This window comes from Staurois parvus, unplaced genomic scaffold (assembly GCF_062004578.1).
Source record: "Staurois parvus isolate SC_StPar_1 unplaced genomic scaffold, SC_StPar_1.0 ptg001857l, whole genome shotgun sequence".
Classification (NCBI taxonomy): domain Eukaryota; kingdom Metazoa; phylum Chordata; class Amphibia; order Anura; family Ranidae; genus Staurois; species Staurois parvus.
Genome location: NW_028319653.1, coordinates 122,287 through 138,316, shown reverse-complemented (window position 1 = coordinate 138,316; position 16,030 = coordinate 122,287).

Genomic DNA, 16,030 nt, shown 5'->3' with positions numbered 1-16,030 from the left:
TGTTAAACATACCAAGAGACACCTTAGGAAGCATCATTTGCAAATTCAAGGCAAAGGGCACTGTTGAAACGCTACCTGGTCGTGGCAGAAAGAAGATGCTGACTTCGACTGCTGTGCGCTACCTGAAGCGTAGAGTGGAGAGAAGTCCCCGTGTGACTGCTGAGGAACTGAGAAAAGATTTGTCAGATGTGGGTACAGAAGTTTCAGCCCAGACAATAAGACGCACACTGCGTAATGAAGGCCTCCGTGCCAGAACTCCCAGGCGTACCCCCTTGCTGTCTCCAAAGAATAAGAAGAGTCGACTGCAGTATGCCAAAAGCCATGTGGACAAACCACAAAAGTTGTGGGATAGTGTTCTGTGGACTGATGAAACAAAATTAGAACTGTTTGGGCCCATGGATCAACGCTATGTTTGGAGGAGGAAGAACAAGGCCTATGATGAAAAGAACACCTTGCCTACTGTGAAGCATGGTGGAGGGTCAATCATGCTTTGGGGCTGTTTTGCTTCTGCAGGTACAGGGAAGCTTCAGCGTGTGCAAGGTACCATGAATTCTCTTCAGTACCAGGAGATATTGGATGGAAACGTGATGCAGTCCGTCACACACCTGAGGCTTGGGAGACGTTGGACCTTTCAACAGGACAATGATCCCAAGCATACCTCCAAGTCCACTAGAGCATGGTTGCAGAGGAAAGGCTGGAACATTTTGGAGTGGCCATCGCAGTCACCAGACTTAAATCCGATTGAGAACCTCTGGTGGGACTTAAAGAAAGCAGTTGCAGTGCGCAAGCCTAAGAATGTGACTGAACTGGAGGCCTTTGCCCATGAAGAATGGGCGAAGATACCCGTAGATCGCTGCAAGACACTTGTGTCAAGCTATGCTTCACGTTTAAAAGCTGTTATAACTGTAAAAGGATGCTGTACTAAGTACTAAGATTGAATGTCACTTGGGGGTTGAATAAAACTGATAATGCTGTGAGCACAGAAAAGACATTTGTGGTTATTTCATTATAACTGTTATGTTATATTTGTCTGACCTACAAGTGCCTCTTTAATGTAAATGTAAGCAAGATGACTGAATGATCAAAAGCAATGTCAAACTGGCCAAAACACTCAATTTCAGTGGGGGTTGAATAATTTTGGACACAACTGTATATATATATATATTTATGTCAAGCGCTGCATAAACTGATACCACTATATAAGTACCTGAAATAAATAAGTCTCTTCCTAGTGCCTGCTTAGGCTATGCCCATAACTTTCATATAATAGATGCCATCCACGTTGGTGCCATATACATAGATTTTGTATTAAAAAACATTATAAGCACTATTTAATAAAGGTCTAGTTAAAATATGTGCTAGGCTGTATTTCCGAAACAAAAGTGCAAGTTTGCTTTAGTTTTAAAATTGCTCAAAAATTAAAATGACAAATTGATCAATCTCTTTCAATCAGCATTTTTCTTAGTCTACCTTCTTCTGTTTAAAGATAACACTGTTTTGCTTTTGCCTACTAGCCTAAATCTCCAAATTCTTCTTTTGTGCTAGATTTTAATTTGCTAAACACTGTCCTACAAATCAATAAGAATGTGTGCCAACAGGAATTTGCTTGCTTCATGCCATGTGCAAGATAAGTGATTACATGCATCAGCCTTATGGTAATCTACATTCTTCAACAGTATATTGAAAAGTCTGTCTTGAAAAGATGCACAGAAGTTAACCTTGCCTACAAGCCAACAAGTTCAATAAGCTGTTGCTTGAATTTTTAGATGTATAAAGAAAATGAACAGATGGCGGTTTACTCTTTCTGAAAGCAGTACAACTTGATGTAAACACAATGTTAGAATTTATTATGGTCCCAATGTAAGAGAACTCTTGAAAATGTAATTTCATTACTGTGTAATGCTCTGTAATAGCCAATCATTTTCATAAGTTGCTATTTTTATGCTGGTCTCAAGCAAGACTATAGTTACCTATTACTTTGTGCAAACTGTACACTCTGCAAAATTGAATAGATCTACATTACGTTGGGAGTGTGAGATGAGTAGAAGGGGTGGGGCTAATCACAGCACACATGGTGTGTGTGGCCAAATTGCACTAACAGTGGGAAAAACTTAATGAGACAGAAGTACATTATGTACAGTGTGCATGGGTCAAGCATGCATAACACACAAAGTGCAAGGGACAGAAGTGAGTAATGCACAGAGTTCATGGGTCAGGAGTGAATAATGTACAGAGTGCAGGATCCAGGAGTAGGCATTGCTCAAAATGCAGGGGTAATAAGTAATTTATGCACAGAGTGCAGGGGTCAGGAGTAAGTATTGAACAGAGTGCAGAGTTGAAGAGTAAATGAATGAGTGGAATAATAAAATAAACCTCATCATTAGTAGTAATAAGAATAAAGTGTTGGTGCAGACACTGGCATTTCACATTTGCCTCACTGAGAAATCAACTTTAAAAAGGAAATATAGCTAACGTTATTTTGGCTATGCTTCTGTAAGTTACAGGAATACAGTTTGTTCTGCACACCTGTGACCTGTGTTCAATTGACAGCGGGCTAAAGTTGCTGTCGGCTGACGTCACTCAGCCAGTCCATTCTCTGAAAAGATCCCAATCATATGGTTGTGATCCACCCAGAAGCCTGGAACGGCACCTGGAGTAGCCTTTCACCAATCTGCTTAGAGTCTGCGCCAGCCCCTCCACCCCCTCCACAACCTAGCACGCCAGTTAGCGATAGAGGGGCAGCAGAGTGGAGGGGAGAACTGAGCAATCAGCAGTGTTTGATCACTCAGTGCTCACTACAGAGCCAGCAGGGGATAAATGTAGTAACAGATCAATGCTGCATCCACCTAGGTGAGTATCAATTTTTTAAATCCATACTTTTCTTTTAATGTCTTGAAAGCTGCTGCTTTTACATTCAAAGTCAGACAGTGTATGTGGTAATTCACCCAGCCCTCCTCCATCCCTCCCTCCTACTCTCCAGGCAGCCAGTGTGATAGACAGGCCAACCAGGACTCAAGTCTTGTGATGTACCAATGTCATTAACTCATATTGCTTACAAACAATGCAGACTGATGGAAATTTCAGCTGCTTACCTCCTGAAAATAAGAGACAAACTGCATCCTGTATTGAATCAATTTAGGACCAAGCTGTAAACTTTGAGATCTGGGACAATCCTACAGTATATTATTATTATTATAATACAGGATTTATATAGCGCCAACAGTTTGCGCATTGCTTTACAAAATGAAGGTAGACATTACAGTTACAAAACAATTTGGTACAAGAGGAAACAGAGGGCCCTGCTCATTAGAGCTTACAATCTAGGAGGAAGGGTTGAGTGATACAAAAGATAATAGCTGTATGGGGGATGAGCTGATGGAGGAAATAAATGGCGGTTTACTAGTTAGAAGCAGGATAGACTTCTTTAAAGAGAAAGGTTTTCAAGAATCGTCTAAAGGTGGATAGATTAGGAGACAGCTGGACAGATTGGGGTAGAGAGTTCCATAGGATGGGAGAAGCTCAGGAGAAATCCTGGAGGCGAGCATGGGAGGAGGTGACACAGGAACTAGAGAGCAGAAGGTTAGTGATGTAGCTGGGGGCAGAGTTGTGGATGGCTTTGTAAGTTGTTGTTAGTATTTTGAATTTTATTCATTGAGCGAGTGGAAGCCAGTGGAGGGATTGGCAGAGAGGGGTAGCAGACACTGAACAGTTGGTAAGGTGGATGAGCCTGGCAGCAGTATTCATGATGGACTGGAGGGGGGATAGCCTATGTAAAGGTAAGCCAATGAGGAGGTAGTTGAAGTAATCGAGTCAAGAGATTACCAGGGAGTGAATTAGGAGCTTTGTGGTATCATTGTTTAACCCCTTGACGCCGATGTAACACAAATATGCGGCCTTACAGAACTGGGCTTTTTACCATGGGGCCGCATATTTGCGTACCTGTCTTTCTGCTGGGACCGTGGTGTCACTGAGGGCACTGGGTCCCGTTCTAATGATCAGGACCTGGGACTCCCGATTCCGGGTCACATGATCGCTGTGATAGCCTCTGATTGGCTATCGCAGTGATCAGTCACTGTACAGCCCGGCCCCCTTGTTTTTTTTCTCTCTATGAATGGAGGAGAGAGATACATTATATCTCTCTAACTCCTGGTATAGTGGGGGAAAAAAATGTTTGTAAAAAAAAGTAAATAAATACATTTTATATATATATATATATATATATATATATATATAAAAGAAATAAAGGAAAAATACCTAGATCAAAGTTTGATCTAGTTCAGTGCCAGGGTAAATGTTTGGGTCAAGGTCAGGTTGAAAGGTCAAGGTCAAAAGGTCAGGATTTAAAAAAAAATTCAGTGTCAGTGTGTTTTAGGTAAAAAAAGACAAAAACAAAATGTGCACTATTATTTCTGGGCTGTACTACGGGTACAAACAACAAATAACATACATACATGTGGTATTGCAGCGATCGTCAAGAGCTGGAGAATTTATTTTGGGTTGTTCTTTGGTGGTAGGTTATGGTAGTAAGAAGAAACACACAGCTAAATAAAAGAAAATTATTTTTTTTTACTGTTTTGTGCCAGTTTTCCTTTGATAATAAAAAAAATCAGGAGCTATCCTTTACCATTTACCACCAAATGAAAGCCCAATTTGTCCAGAAAACGTGGTATAATTCACCTGGCTGTACAAAGTAGTTGAGATGATGTGTATGGTTTTACTAACACATGTCAGTGTTGCAAAATTGTGCTTAGGCATTTAGATTTGTTTTACCCATAGGCGTGAAGGGGTTAAAAAGGGGCATATTCTGGAGATCTTGCGGAGGTTGAGGCGTCATGATTTGGGCACGGATTGTATGTGGGCCTGCAGGGATGGGTTCATAGTGGTGCTACTGATCCTCACTGAGAAATCAGGCGAAGAGGCTCCCGGGGATGGTGATTGTGGTAACCCTACTGCAGTAGAGCATGCTGTATCACACACTACAGTATGGGCTCCATTCACATAGCTTTACACATGCCTAAAACAGTCTATTTTCAACCATGTCACTGTAAATTTCAGATCTTATTGGACTCAAATGACATTAACAGATTTTTAAAATAATTATCCTTATTGTGGTGTGGTAACTTTTTGAATTGAGTCTTCTGTGAGAAAGAATCCCAAGGATTACAGGTAGAGTTAATTTAAGTGGAACCCTATGAGTAGAGAGCATCACTCTTTGCATCATGTTCTCTGCACTGACTCTACTCTTTCTACCAACACTAATCTCCTGATGCGAAAACCACTAAGACACCGTCACTATGCATTGCACCTATATATGACATCTGTTAAACTGATATCAATCAGCCTATATGAGTACAATTTCAAAAAGTTTACTACAGTTGTGTAGGTAAGGAAATAACTAAAACAGCACTTTAACAAAGTAGCAATTAAGCAATAAGCATTTGTTAGGAGAACAGAAGAGTGACTGAGAGCTATGCTTCTGATGTTCTGTCTATGCTCAAAGTCTAATCTATATACAGAGTATTAGATAATGTACAGGGCTAGGCACAAATGCCATGTCCAGGAGGTGGGAGTGGTTGGGGCTGGAGTAAAATCTTAGGCCATAGAGAGGGAAGAAAGGAGGTACAGATCTGGTGCCAGCTTATCTGTGGGAATGTGGAAATAATAGTCATCAGACAAGATTTTCTAACCTCTCTGATTCCTGTGTTCCTCTGAGAGCAGTCAGCTGGGCTAGGGCTGCTAGAAATTAGTTTATTGCCTCATTCAGCGGAGAATGGCCAAGTCGAAGACTGCAATGTCCATGTACAATGTAACGTCCATCGGCACCAGCACATAATACAAGATTCACATTAACCTTAACGATTATCATGGATAGCAAAGGGGACTCGAAAGCAAGGTCCCCATCCATTATCCTACAATTAGTTTTTTTTATTAATGTTTTTAACTTGATATCATCTCTTTATCTTCTACTTATCTGTTGGTACTCTAGAAATCCAGTGAGATCCTCACTCTGTGTGAGCTGAAAATACAGTATCTGCTGCAGTGAAATATCAAGCTGTATTGCCATCTCTTCCCAGTTCCGTTCTCCTGGACTACAGAGCACCTCCACCATTCCACATTTTCATAACATAAGGGGTAAGTGCTCTGTAGTCTAAGGGGAGAACTGGTCAGGGCTGAAAACACAGCCTGGAATGTCAGTGCAACAGAGGCAGTGTTGTCAGCTTACAGGGCTTCTGACACAATCAACAGCTATTTTTCTGTATTTCCAGCATCTTTAATGAGACAAAACATGAGGAAATGTGCATATATTTCAGAATGCATTGCATAAGCTTTTTTATTTTGCCAATGCTGTACTCCACATAAAAATGAATGCCAGGCAAGGTAGTATTTAATTCAAAATGGTTATGCAAGGTATATACTGTATCTGGTATACACTATATATATATTAAGTGGCAGAGGTAACACAGCAAGGTTTAGATATAAATATTTACAACATAGCTGAAAATTTTTATCCATTCAATTGTATTATAAGCTCCAAAAGCATTAGCATGTTTTATACATTGTCTTAATAATTTAAAGCACATTTGTTGCCATGGTGAAATTATGCGTATTTTGAGTATATATTTTAACATTATGGAATGAGTCAAAAACAGTAACCTACAAGCCTGACTTAAATCCAGCAGGCATCTGCTCTATGGGACTATGGCTATGGTACTCTTGCACTGCAAGCTTGAATAAACACATACACGTACATGTGCACAGTGAATGGGAGTCTTCAACACATCTGGCAAATAGTACACAGACATTCAACATGTACAGTGTGGAATTCGTTTTCCACACACATTCAACATCCAAATAAGGCTGCTTTTGAACCCCCTGGTCCATTTAGGTGCATAAAGGAATGCACAAAATAAATAACTATGGCCAAGTCTCCATGCAATGAAATAAGCTTGCTACAAGCAATGCAGTGCAAAAAAGGAAGTTGAGCTGTCTGTACAAAAAAAGTCTTATACATATGGGTATCTGTCATTGCAATTTGTATTTCGAACTGCAATGTTGCTTGATATGTTCATAACTGTTTCTATGCACTCCTGAACCCTGCAGCCTGTGCATAGCGCAATCCTGAACCTTGTGAGTAGCGCAATCCTGAACCCTGCACCCTGTGTGTAATGCACCTCTGGACCCTGTACCCTATGTCAAGCGCAATCTTGAACCTTGTGTGTAGTGCACTCCTGAATCCTGCACCCTATGTTAAGCACAATCCTGAACTCTGTGTGTAATGCATTCCTGAATCCTGCACCATGTGTGCAATGCAATGCTGAACCTTACTCCCAGTTCATAATGCACTCCTGAACCCTATACCCTGTGTGTAGCACAAACCTCAATCTTGAACTCTGTGCATAAAACACTCCTGAACCCTGCATCATGTGTGCAATGCTGAACCCTGCTCCCAGTTCATAATGCGCTCCTTAACCCTACACCCTGTGTGTAGCACAATCCTCAACCTTGAACTCTGTGCATAAAACACTCCTGAACCCTGCATCATGTGTGCAATGCACTGCTGAACCCTGCTCCCAGTTCATAATGCACTCCTGAATCCTGCACCATGTGTGTAGCACAATCCTCAACCTTGAACTCTGTGTATAAAACACTCCTGAACTCTGCATCATGTGTGCAATGCAATGCTGAACCCTGCTCCCAGTTCATAATGCACTCCTGAACCCTGCACCATGTGTGTAGCACAATCCTCAACCTTGAACTCTGTGCATAATGCACTCCTGAACCCTGTATCCTGTGTGCAATGCAATGCTGAACCCTGCTCCCAGTTCATAATGCACTCCTGAACCCTGCACCATGTGTGTAGCACAATCCTCAACCTTGAACTCTGTGCATAATGCACTCCTGAACCCTGTATCCTGTGTGCAGTGCAATGCTGAACCCTGCTCCCAGTTCATAATGCACTCCTGATCTCTGCACCCTAGGTGTGGCACAATCCTGAACCCCATACATAGCGCACTCCTGAATCCTTCCAAATTCCTAAACCCTGCCATCCTCTGCAATATGCATTCCTGATTTTATTTAACAATGCCCTTTTAGGACCCTCCCACCATTAGAACAATTTGATCATGCCCACCATTTGCAACACAAAGCTCCATATTGTTATTTTGCCCCATGAGCGGGAAGAGGAGTGGGGAGCGTGAGTTCCTGCACCTATTCTATGACAAAAAAAGCCCTGGATAACAAATACAGTATGTGAAGACTTAAAAATTGTATGTGATACGGAAAAAATCTATATTCCAAAGACAATGCTGTAAAAACTTTTACAGATCATCAGTTTAGAATTAACCATATTTAATGGCCCTAAAATTGTTAATAGTACACCTGCATTTGTGGAAATATCCAATACGGGCGGCACAGTGGCTTGGTGGTTAGCACATCTGCCTTGCAGTAAATGGGTCATGGGTTCGATTCCTGACCATGGCACCTCCTGCATGGAACTTGCATGTTTTCCCTGTGCTTGCGTGGGTTTCCTCCGGGTGCTCTGGTTTCCTCCCAAATTCCAAAGACATGCTGGTAGGTTAATTGGATTCTGTCTAAATTGGCCATATTATATGAATGTGAGTTAGGGACCTTAGAGTGTAAATTGACAGCGCTATATAAGTACCTGAAATAAATAAATAAAAAAAAATATTTTAAAAGGAATTTATGAAAGAAAAAAAACAAGTATTATGTAGCATTCATAATTAGAAAAAAAATTCAGCTAAAACCAGTAATTTAAAATGTCAATTTATAAAGCTCAGCATGAGATAAATGTTTAAAGATTTTAGAATTTCTATACTGTATCTGCTGTATATCACTTGTTGAATGTAGTATGGGACCAATCTGTTTACATAGTCTAAACAGATCAGGAACCCTGTGTGGCCTTCTCCACCTCTTGCTAATGATTTGTTGGGAGGAGCATTCAATGAAAGGAACACACTGATTGTCTTTTTGACCAAGGACCATATTGAAGAGTACCTGGAAGCTTTTGTCAACTGCTTGTGTCTGTATGCTATGGAGGAAAGGAAGAGGCTGCTTTTATTTTCTGTTGTGCAGGATATGTTCTTTCCGAGGCCCTGTGTGAACATGGATTAGCTTTACAGACTGGGATAACATTACAACATTTTTCTTACTTGGCTTTATTCATTACTAATCAGCTCAAGGAGAATTTTACCAAAAATTGGCTTTTCCAGAAAATGCACTGGAGAGACCATGTTAGGTAAGTGTTTGCACAAAACTAAATGCCCACAGTATGTACAATTTTGTATTGAATGAGCATGTCTGTTTTATTTGTGCTGTATTTGTTTATACAGATTTATATTGTAATCATGTTTAATTGTTTATAAATGGTGTCAGTAGCAAACATACATGTATATAATCAGGAATAAAAAGTCCCATACACGGCCAGCTAACTGGCAGTCTACCATGTCTATTTGGCCTTCAAAAGGTGGAAAATTTTGATGGGCATCCATGTGGAGATTTATGGGATAGGATGGAAAATACAGTCCATTAAAGGCAGGTCAAAATGATTACTATTTAACAAAAATATAAATATGCAATAAATATATTTTCCGCTAATATACAGTAACATTCTTCATTACAATACATATGTAAACATCATTCAAGAAGTATTCTTTAGCAAACTGTGTTAAGTTACAAACATATTTTGGGATTGTTTTATGCACTATTTTGGGTCAACTATTCTTTCCAATTGTTAGAGCTTTGAACAAAAACAGAAGTCTTTAAGACTGGAACAGCACTGTTTGATAAATGCTAGACTATGATGTGTTAAACTTTCATAAAAACTTTCCAAAAATTGGCCCCTGTACGGGCAGTCTCTGGCAGGGTGGATTATAATAGGAAGATTTGGGTGCCTACGACATCATGGATTGGAATATAAACCAGGAAAACTAGATTTTTTTAAAGTTAGTTTATTTTAGTTTTCAGCCTTATAGCTCTGGCAACACATGCATCTAGACTAATGCCTAGTACACACAGTCAGATAATCGGATGACTTATCATAAGTTTTTTTGTTACATGCTAGTCTCATACCCAAAATGAAAAAGTTACTAAAGTTACAAAAGTTCTCGAGATAACAGAATACAACTTCTGTAATGTGATGTAATGTATTGAATTCCTCCTAGATTGTAAACTCGAAAGAGCAGGGCCCTCGAACCCCTCGTGTATTGTTTTGTTACTGTATTGTCTCATGTTCTGTCCCCCACTATAATGTACAGCGCTGAGCAAACCTTTTGGCGCTATATAAATACTGTATAATAATAATAATAATTGTATAGTTTCTGAGCATGCGTGGTCGTGATCGTGGTTTCTCAGTTTGTTTGATGAATACTGTACTGCTTAAACCCAAATAGTTTGCACTGTTATCGTCTTCCTTTGGATATTGTTACATGAACTGTCGTGATTGGCTGTTGAAAGCTGTGTATCAATGATTAGATTATCGTACGATCCCTCCGATTTCTGTCATTCGATTTTCTGATCGTGTGTACGGGGCATTAGACATCTAGGAGTGATTATTAAAACTGGAGATTGTAAAATCTGGGACATCTCAATCAGCTTCCAGGTTTTGTTGTCAAAGCTTAACTGAACAAACAGAAGTTAGAAGCTGATTGGCTGCCATGCACAGCTGCACCAGATTCTAAGTGCACCAGTTTTAGTAAATCTCCCTCATCGCCAAGTTATGAGAATGAATCTTTTGATAAATATACCCGCTGAAAAAGTAGATACAAATAAAAGTAAAATATGCAGAACTAAGTACAAATGTTAAAAGAGAAATATGTGTAATGCCTATACTGGCGTCCATGCTGTGAGTGGATTTAATACCTCTAAATTATAGAGTTAGAGCAAGCATGCAACCAGTGAAAGATACGAAATAATTTAGAACTCCTTATCACTATATGCTGTACTTGTTCAGGGTCAATAATTAACAAAGTATGACATGCAAAGGGCCAGCATCAGTGGAGTCCCTAGGCAGGTGCAGGGGGTGCAAGCCACACCAGGTGACACCTATCGCATGGGGTGACACCGGACCCGCTCCAAGAAAAGGTAAGTTTTAAAGCAAGCCGACGATCCCCGCAGGATGGATCTGATCTACGGATTTAGCATAATGGATTGGAGTCTGATCCATTATGCTCCCCAATCCGCAGATCCGATCCATCTTGCGGGGATCATCGGCTTGCTTTAAAACTTACCTTTTCGTGGAGCTTGTGGAGAGGTCAGTTAACCCCGTATAGGTTGCAAACCGACGATCCCTACAGGATGGTTCGGATCTGCGGATTGGGGAGCATAATGAATCAGACTCCAATCCATTATGCTCAATCCGCAGATCCGATCCATCCTGCGGGGATCGTTGGAGGGGTGACACCAGGTGTTACCGCACTGGGAGACACCAAACCTAGAGACGCCCCTGGCCAGCATGACAGCAAATGAACAAGCATTTCAGCAGGAGATGTCAGAAATGGCATTCTAATTATTTCTCTCATGGTAGACATATTTATTAATTTCCACCATTTATATAGTGGTTATATACTACATAGCACTTTCCTATAAGATGAAAAAAAACACTCCTATGTTTGCATGAACATATATACATGAATGCACAAATGTAATATTGTGGCATTCACTGCATTTTTAACATAAGACATTACAAAAAAGGCCAACTCTCAAATTAATCATCTCCTACAATATTGCTTTTTGACTTTGCTTGCCAATGTCACAAGTTATTACAAACGTTCATCACACTGCTGTCTAAACACATAAATAGTCCCAACTGTCTGCTTTGCTGCTTCCAAATCTGTTTGCTGAATACCAGATTATAGGGCCTCAGCAGGCACAATCTTAATTTTGCGAAGTATATTTTATCTATTAAAACACAGCAAGGCAATGTAACATTTTGAGCGTCTCAAAATGTTTTTTTAAATACTGTGGGAATTTACAGATTTGGATGTCAATTGCTACACTGAAAATGTCAATTTCCAATTAGGAGAGCTCTCAGTGCAATGCACAGATAGAGGCTTGAGCGGAGTGTAGAAAGCGGCCAGGAAGAAGCAGAGAATGATTTGGTATTGATGTTTGCGGAGACAAAATTACTCTGTTAAGCGTGTGGATAAAAACAATTAACTTTTCTGCCAAATCAACTGTGGTGTGCTCTCATGCTAATACTAATTGTTTCAGAGTTTTCTTAGTACAGTGTGTTAAGAGGCACGCTTTTTGATGGAGTTTTGCAATGACCTGTAAATATAGCCTGGGGCTTTTAAGATTTTCATTTTCACACATGGCTGCACCAGCTAGAAACTGCCGTAGCGTTTTTGTTACTTTTCATTACAAACTCCCCCAGTTCAGGTATCTTCGCTGCATTTCTCCTTCCTATTTCTTTGTCACACTGATTAAATGTTCCATTGCCAATGCTCCAGCAGCTTAGCATTAAAGGCTTGATATTTGGGATATCTAATTATCAGTGATCCCTGCAGCACCAGAGTGGCTCCCATGCTCTATTATTGATGTATTCACCCCACGGGAAAAGGGAAAGGAAATAATATTGGATTTTCATATCTCTTATATGATGAAATAAAATTTACAGTCCATCACATAAATGATTCTGGGTAAATCATGTCTGATCGTGTTTGTAATGTGTTGTTCTTTTATATAGGATTGAAAAAAATTTAGGATGTTATGAAATGCTCTTTTTTTTATAGTTTGTGACAAACAAAATGGCATATGTAGCAGGTTGTATCAATGAAGATTTTCAACATGGTTGCAATGGATGCAAAAGCCTAACATCCTGCTGGTTGGCTTTCTGTAGTCTTTTAACATTCCCATGTTTGCTACAAACTGCCTCTCTTCCTACAGCTGCTTTGGAAGATTATGACCATTGATATATTCCCACTGGTCAAAATGGTGGGCTGAGAAGGGTTGTGAGAACCTTCATTGTACAGTAAAGAGGGTCGTAACTTTGGTAACTCCATCCCACTAGGGCCTTTTTGACAGCCAAGTTCCCTCATCAGAACTCATGGAAGTAGTAACATGGGTCAAGGCTCCTATGGAACAAGAGAATCTTTTTTAGGACCCCCACTTAATTTTTATTTGGTATGGAATCTTTTTACTTTCTAAATCTGTCAAAGAGTAGAAAAATCTGCCTCCTGCAAGCATAGTGTACCTTACTTTCTGTGAAAAAGCAGTGGTCTCTCTGCAGACGTTCAACATTCCATCTGCTGAAGCACACCTAGAGCTCTGCAATCAGCAAAGATCATTCTCCTTGCTGACTGGAGAACTCTAGCTCTGACTCAAAGCAGGTGTGCTGGACCTCAATAGAAAGACCACTGCTTCCAAATAGCATGGTGGAAGGAAACAACTTTTTCTACTCAGGCTGTGGCTGCCTCTTAGCATGGGTTCACACTGATACGGTGCAGAATTCGCAGTGGTTTCTGTGTGAATTCCGCACTGCATTACAATCGCACCCAGGGGCTAACTGACAACTCATGGGGCCCCTGGGCAATAGGGGATCATGGGGCACCTGTGTCCTTGCTCAAACTCAAAAAAGCCTATGAAAAAGGTACCAGGGACATCTCATGGGGCCCCCTAATGACCCCGGTCCCTCGGGCAGTGCCTGAGTTTCCAAATGGTCAGGCCGCCCCTGATCGCACCCCACTCATGTAAACCGCTACGGGTGTGTATGTTAAGTTAACAACACCCTGAAATCGGTCCGCAAAACACGGTGCGATATGCAGAATCGGATCGCATAGGTGTGAATACCCATGCAATCCAATTCTAGTGGAGACCAAAAAAAGGGTCCTGCACCTTTTTAGTGCGGATGCAGTGCGATTTGAGCCATACAAAATGTATGTCTCAAATCGCGCCACACAGAATTTGCATGTGATTTGCACAGGAATGCGGTGCGGTTCCTGTGCGAATCACATATGATATGCTGCACTGCACAAGTGTGAACCCAGGCTCAAAGATAATAAACTGTAAGACTTTGAATGCCTTTTGGTTTAATGCACCTGGAACATATTTTGCTGATTTAAACTGAATGTATAGTTGGGCTTAAATAGAGAAAAATGAAAGTGGCTGTTGCAAAGAGCAGGCCAACAATCAAATGCTTCCTTTTATTTTTTTAACCAGCTCAAGAGAATAACAGGTGGAATGTGAATGACTGCTGTTGTGCACAGCATCACAATAGATCTTTCATTTTATTTTTTCACTAAATTCTTACATGCCTGTAAACATCATACTTTGAATACTTCGGTGAGATAAATAGAAAAAAAAGTGTGTATATATATATATATATATATATAAGAAATGTTAAACGCAAAAGGTTTTCCAGAAGATTAAATGATGGTCTCAGACGCAGACCTAATGTCTATGTGAATAGGGACATTTATAACTGCATACAAACTGGCCACAGCTACTCGTACAGTTTGTATGCTGCCATTGTAACCTTTAAAAGGATTTAAATGCCAGGAGGCGCAGGAGGAGGCAGGCTTTCAGACCTTGTGACCGCTGTGATTGAGCAACAGCTCCCTATTGCAAGTATACATTTGGAGCTGCATGTGGCATCTTAGTTATTGTGCTGGGAGTGCGCTCTCAGCACAGAAAAGCCTTCCCAATGGACACATATATGTGGCTGCCTGGCATTAAGCCAGGTCCATACGTCATACGGATCTGACAGCGGGGGGGTTTACATACATTGTCAGTGGCTGCAGACTCCTGCCTGTCAGTTGGAAGCATTTGGGCAGCTATTCTGATGCCAGATTGCTTCCACAAATCCCCGGTAGTGGTGCCACCCTACGCACGTTCCTGCCATATATCCCCGATATGTCCTCCCTCCTCCCCTCTTTGCTGCTGACCCAGAAAACGACGTACTTGACGTCACTTTCAGGTCCCCATGTCAGTTTTCCCCGCCAGTATGGCTGGGAATGAATGTATTGCAATGCGATCTGCATTACATTACATTCAGTGTTGCACAGAGGAGACATCCAGGGTCTTCTAGACCCTGGATATCTCATTAAAGAAAACCTTTCACGAAAAAAAATCATCACTTACTTTCTGTCCCCATGTGATGAAAAAAACCCCACCCCCACATATAAGCATGTATGAAAGCGACGATTGTGATACACACATTATATATCGCCACGCATGCCGGCGTGGGAGAATAATTCTAGCACCAGACCCCTCTTTAACGATGAACTGATGACCTATAGGGGGCTTTTAAAGTGTCGAAATATAGGGCATTGACGTTTGTTGCCATTTTATGGGCGCACACAAATTTATGGTTTGACATTTTGGGTATCTATTTACTCAGTGAAACTTTGTTATATTTTTCAAAGAAATTGGGTAATTTAATGCATTTGTGTGCATGGGTGTAGCAATGGGGTCACATGGGCCGCAAAGGTGACCCCACCCATGCTCCAGGGGGCCAGTGTGGCCTCTTTGTCAGGCTGTCATTAGGTTTTACATGTTCAGCTCGTCCCAGAAGCTCTAATGGAACGCCAGAAAGTTCATGCTGCAATGCTTCACATTCCTCCTCCTCAATCTGTCTGCGGTAGGTGGCCCAGTACATGGAGCAGAAGCCCAGTGGTTCCAGGACCCGAACCTGCTCACAGTCTGTGCTGTACTAGCCAGGTAGTGAGAGAGTCTGCACAGGGCTGAGCGGCTTGAGGAGTTGGAATATGGCTTGTGATGGCTCAGGGCCTGAACCCTCTGAGTTTCTGGTTGCACCTAAGCCCTCTTCCTCAGTGGTGCATTCTATGCTCAGACCCCCGCCCAGCTCAGTGCAGCCCCTCCCTCCCCGCCCTGCTCAATCCTGCACTTGCACTCAAGGTAGGGGCAAGCAGGCCACACTCTGAGCTGCCGGGTGAAAGCAGTGGACTTCTATGTGAATCGGGTGAAAGCAGTGGGCTTCTATGTGAATCGGGTGAAAGCAGTGGGCTTCTATGTGAATCTGGAAGTCAGAGGGTCTTCTGCAGGGCCCAGACCA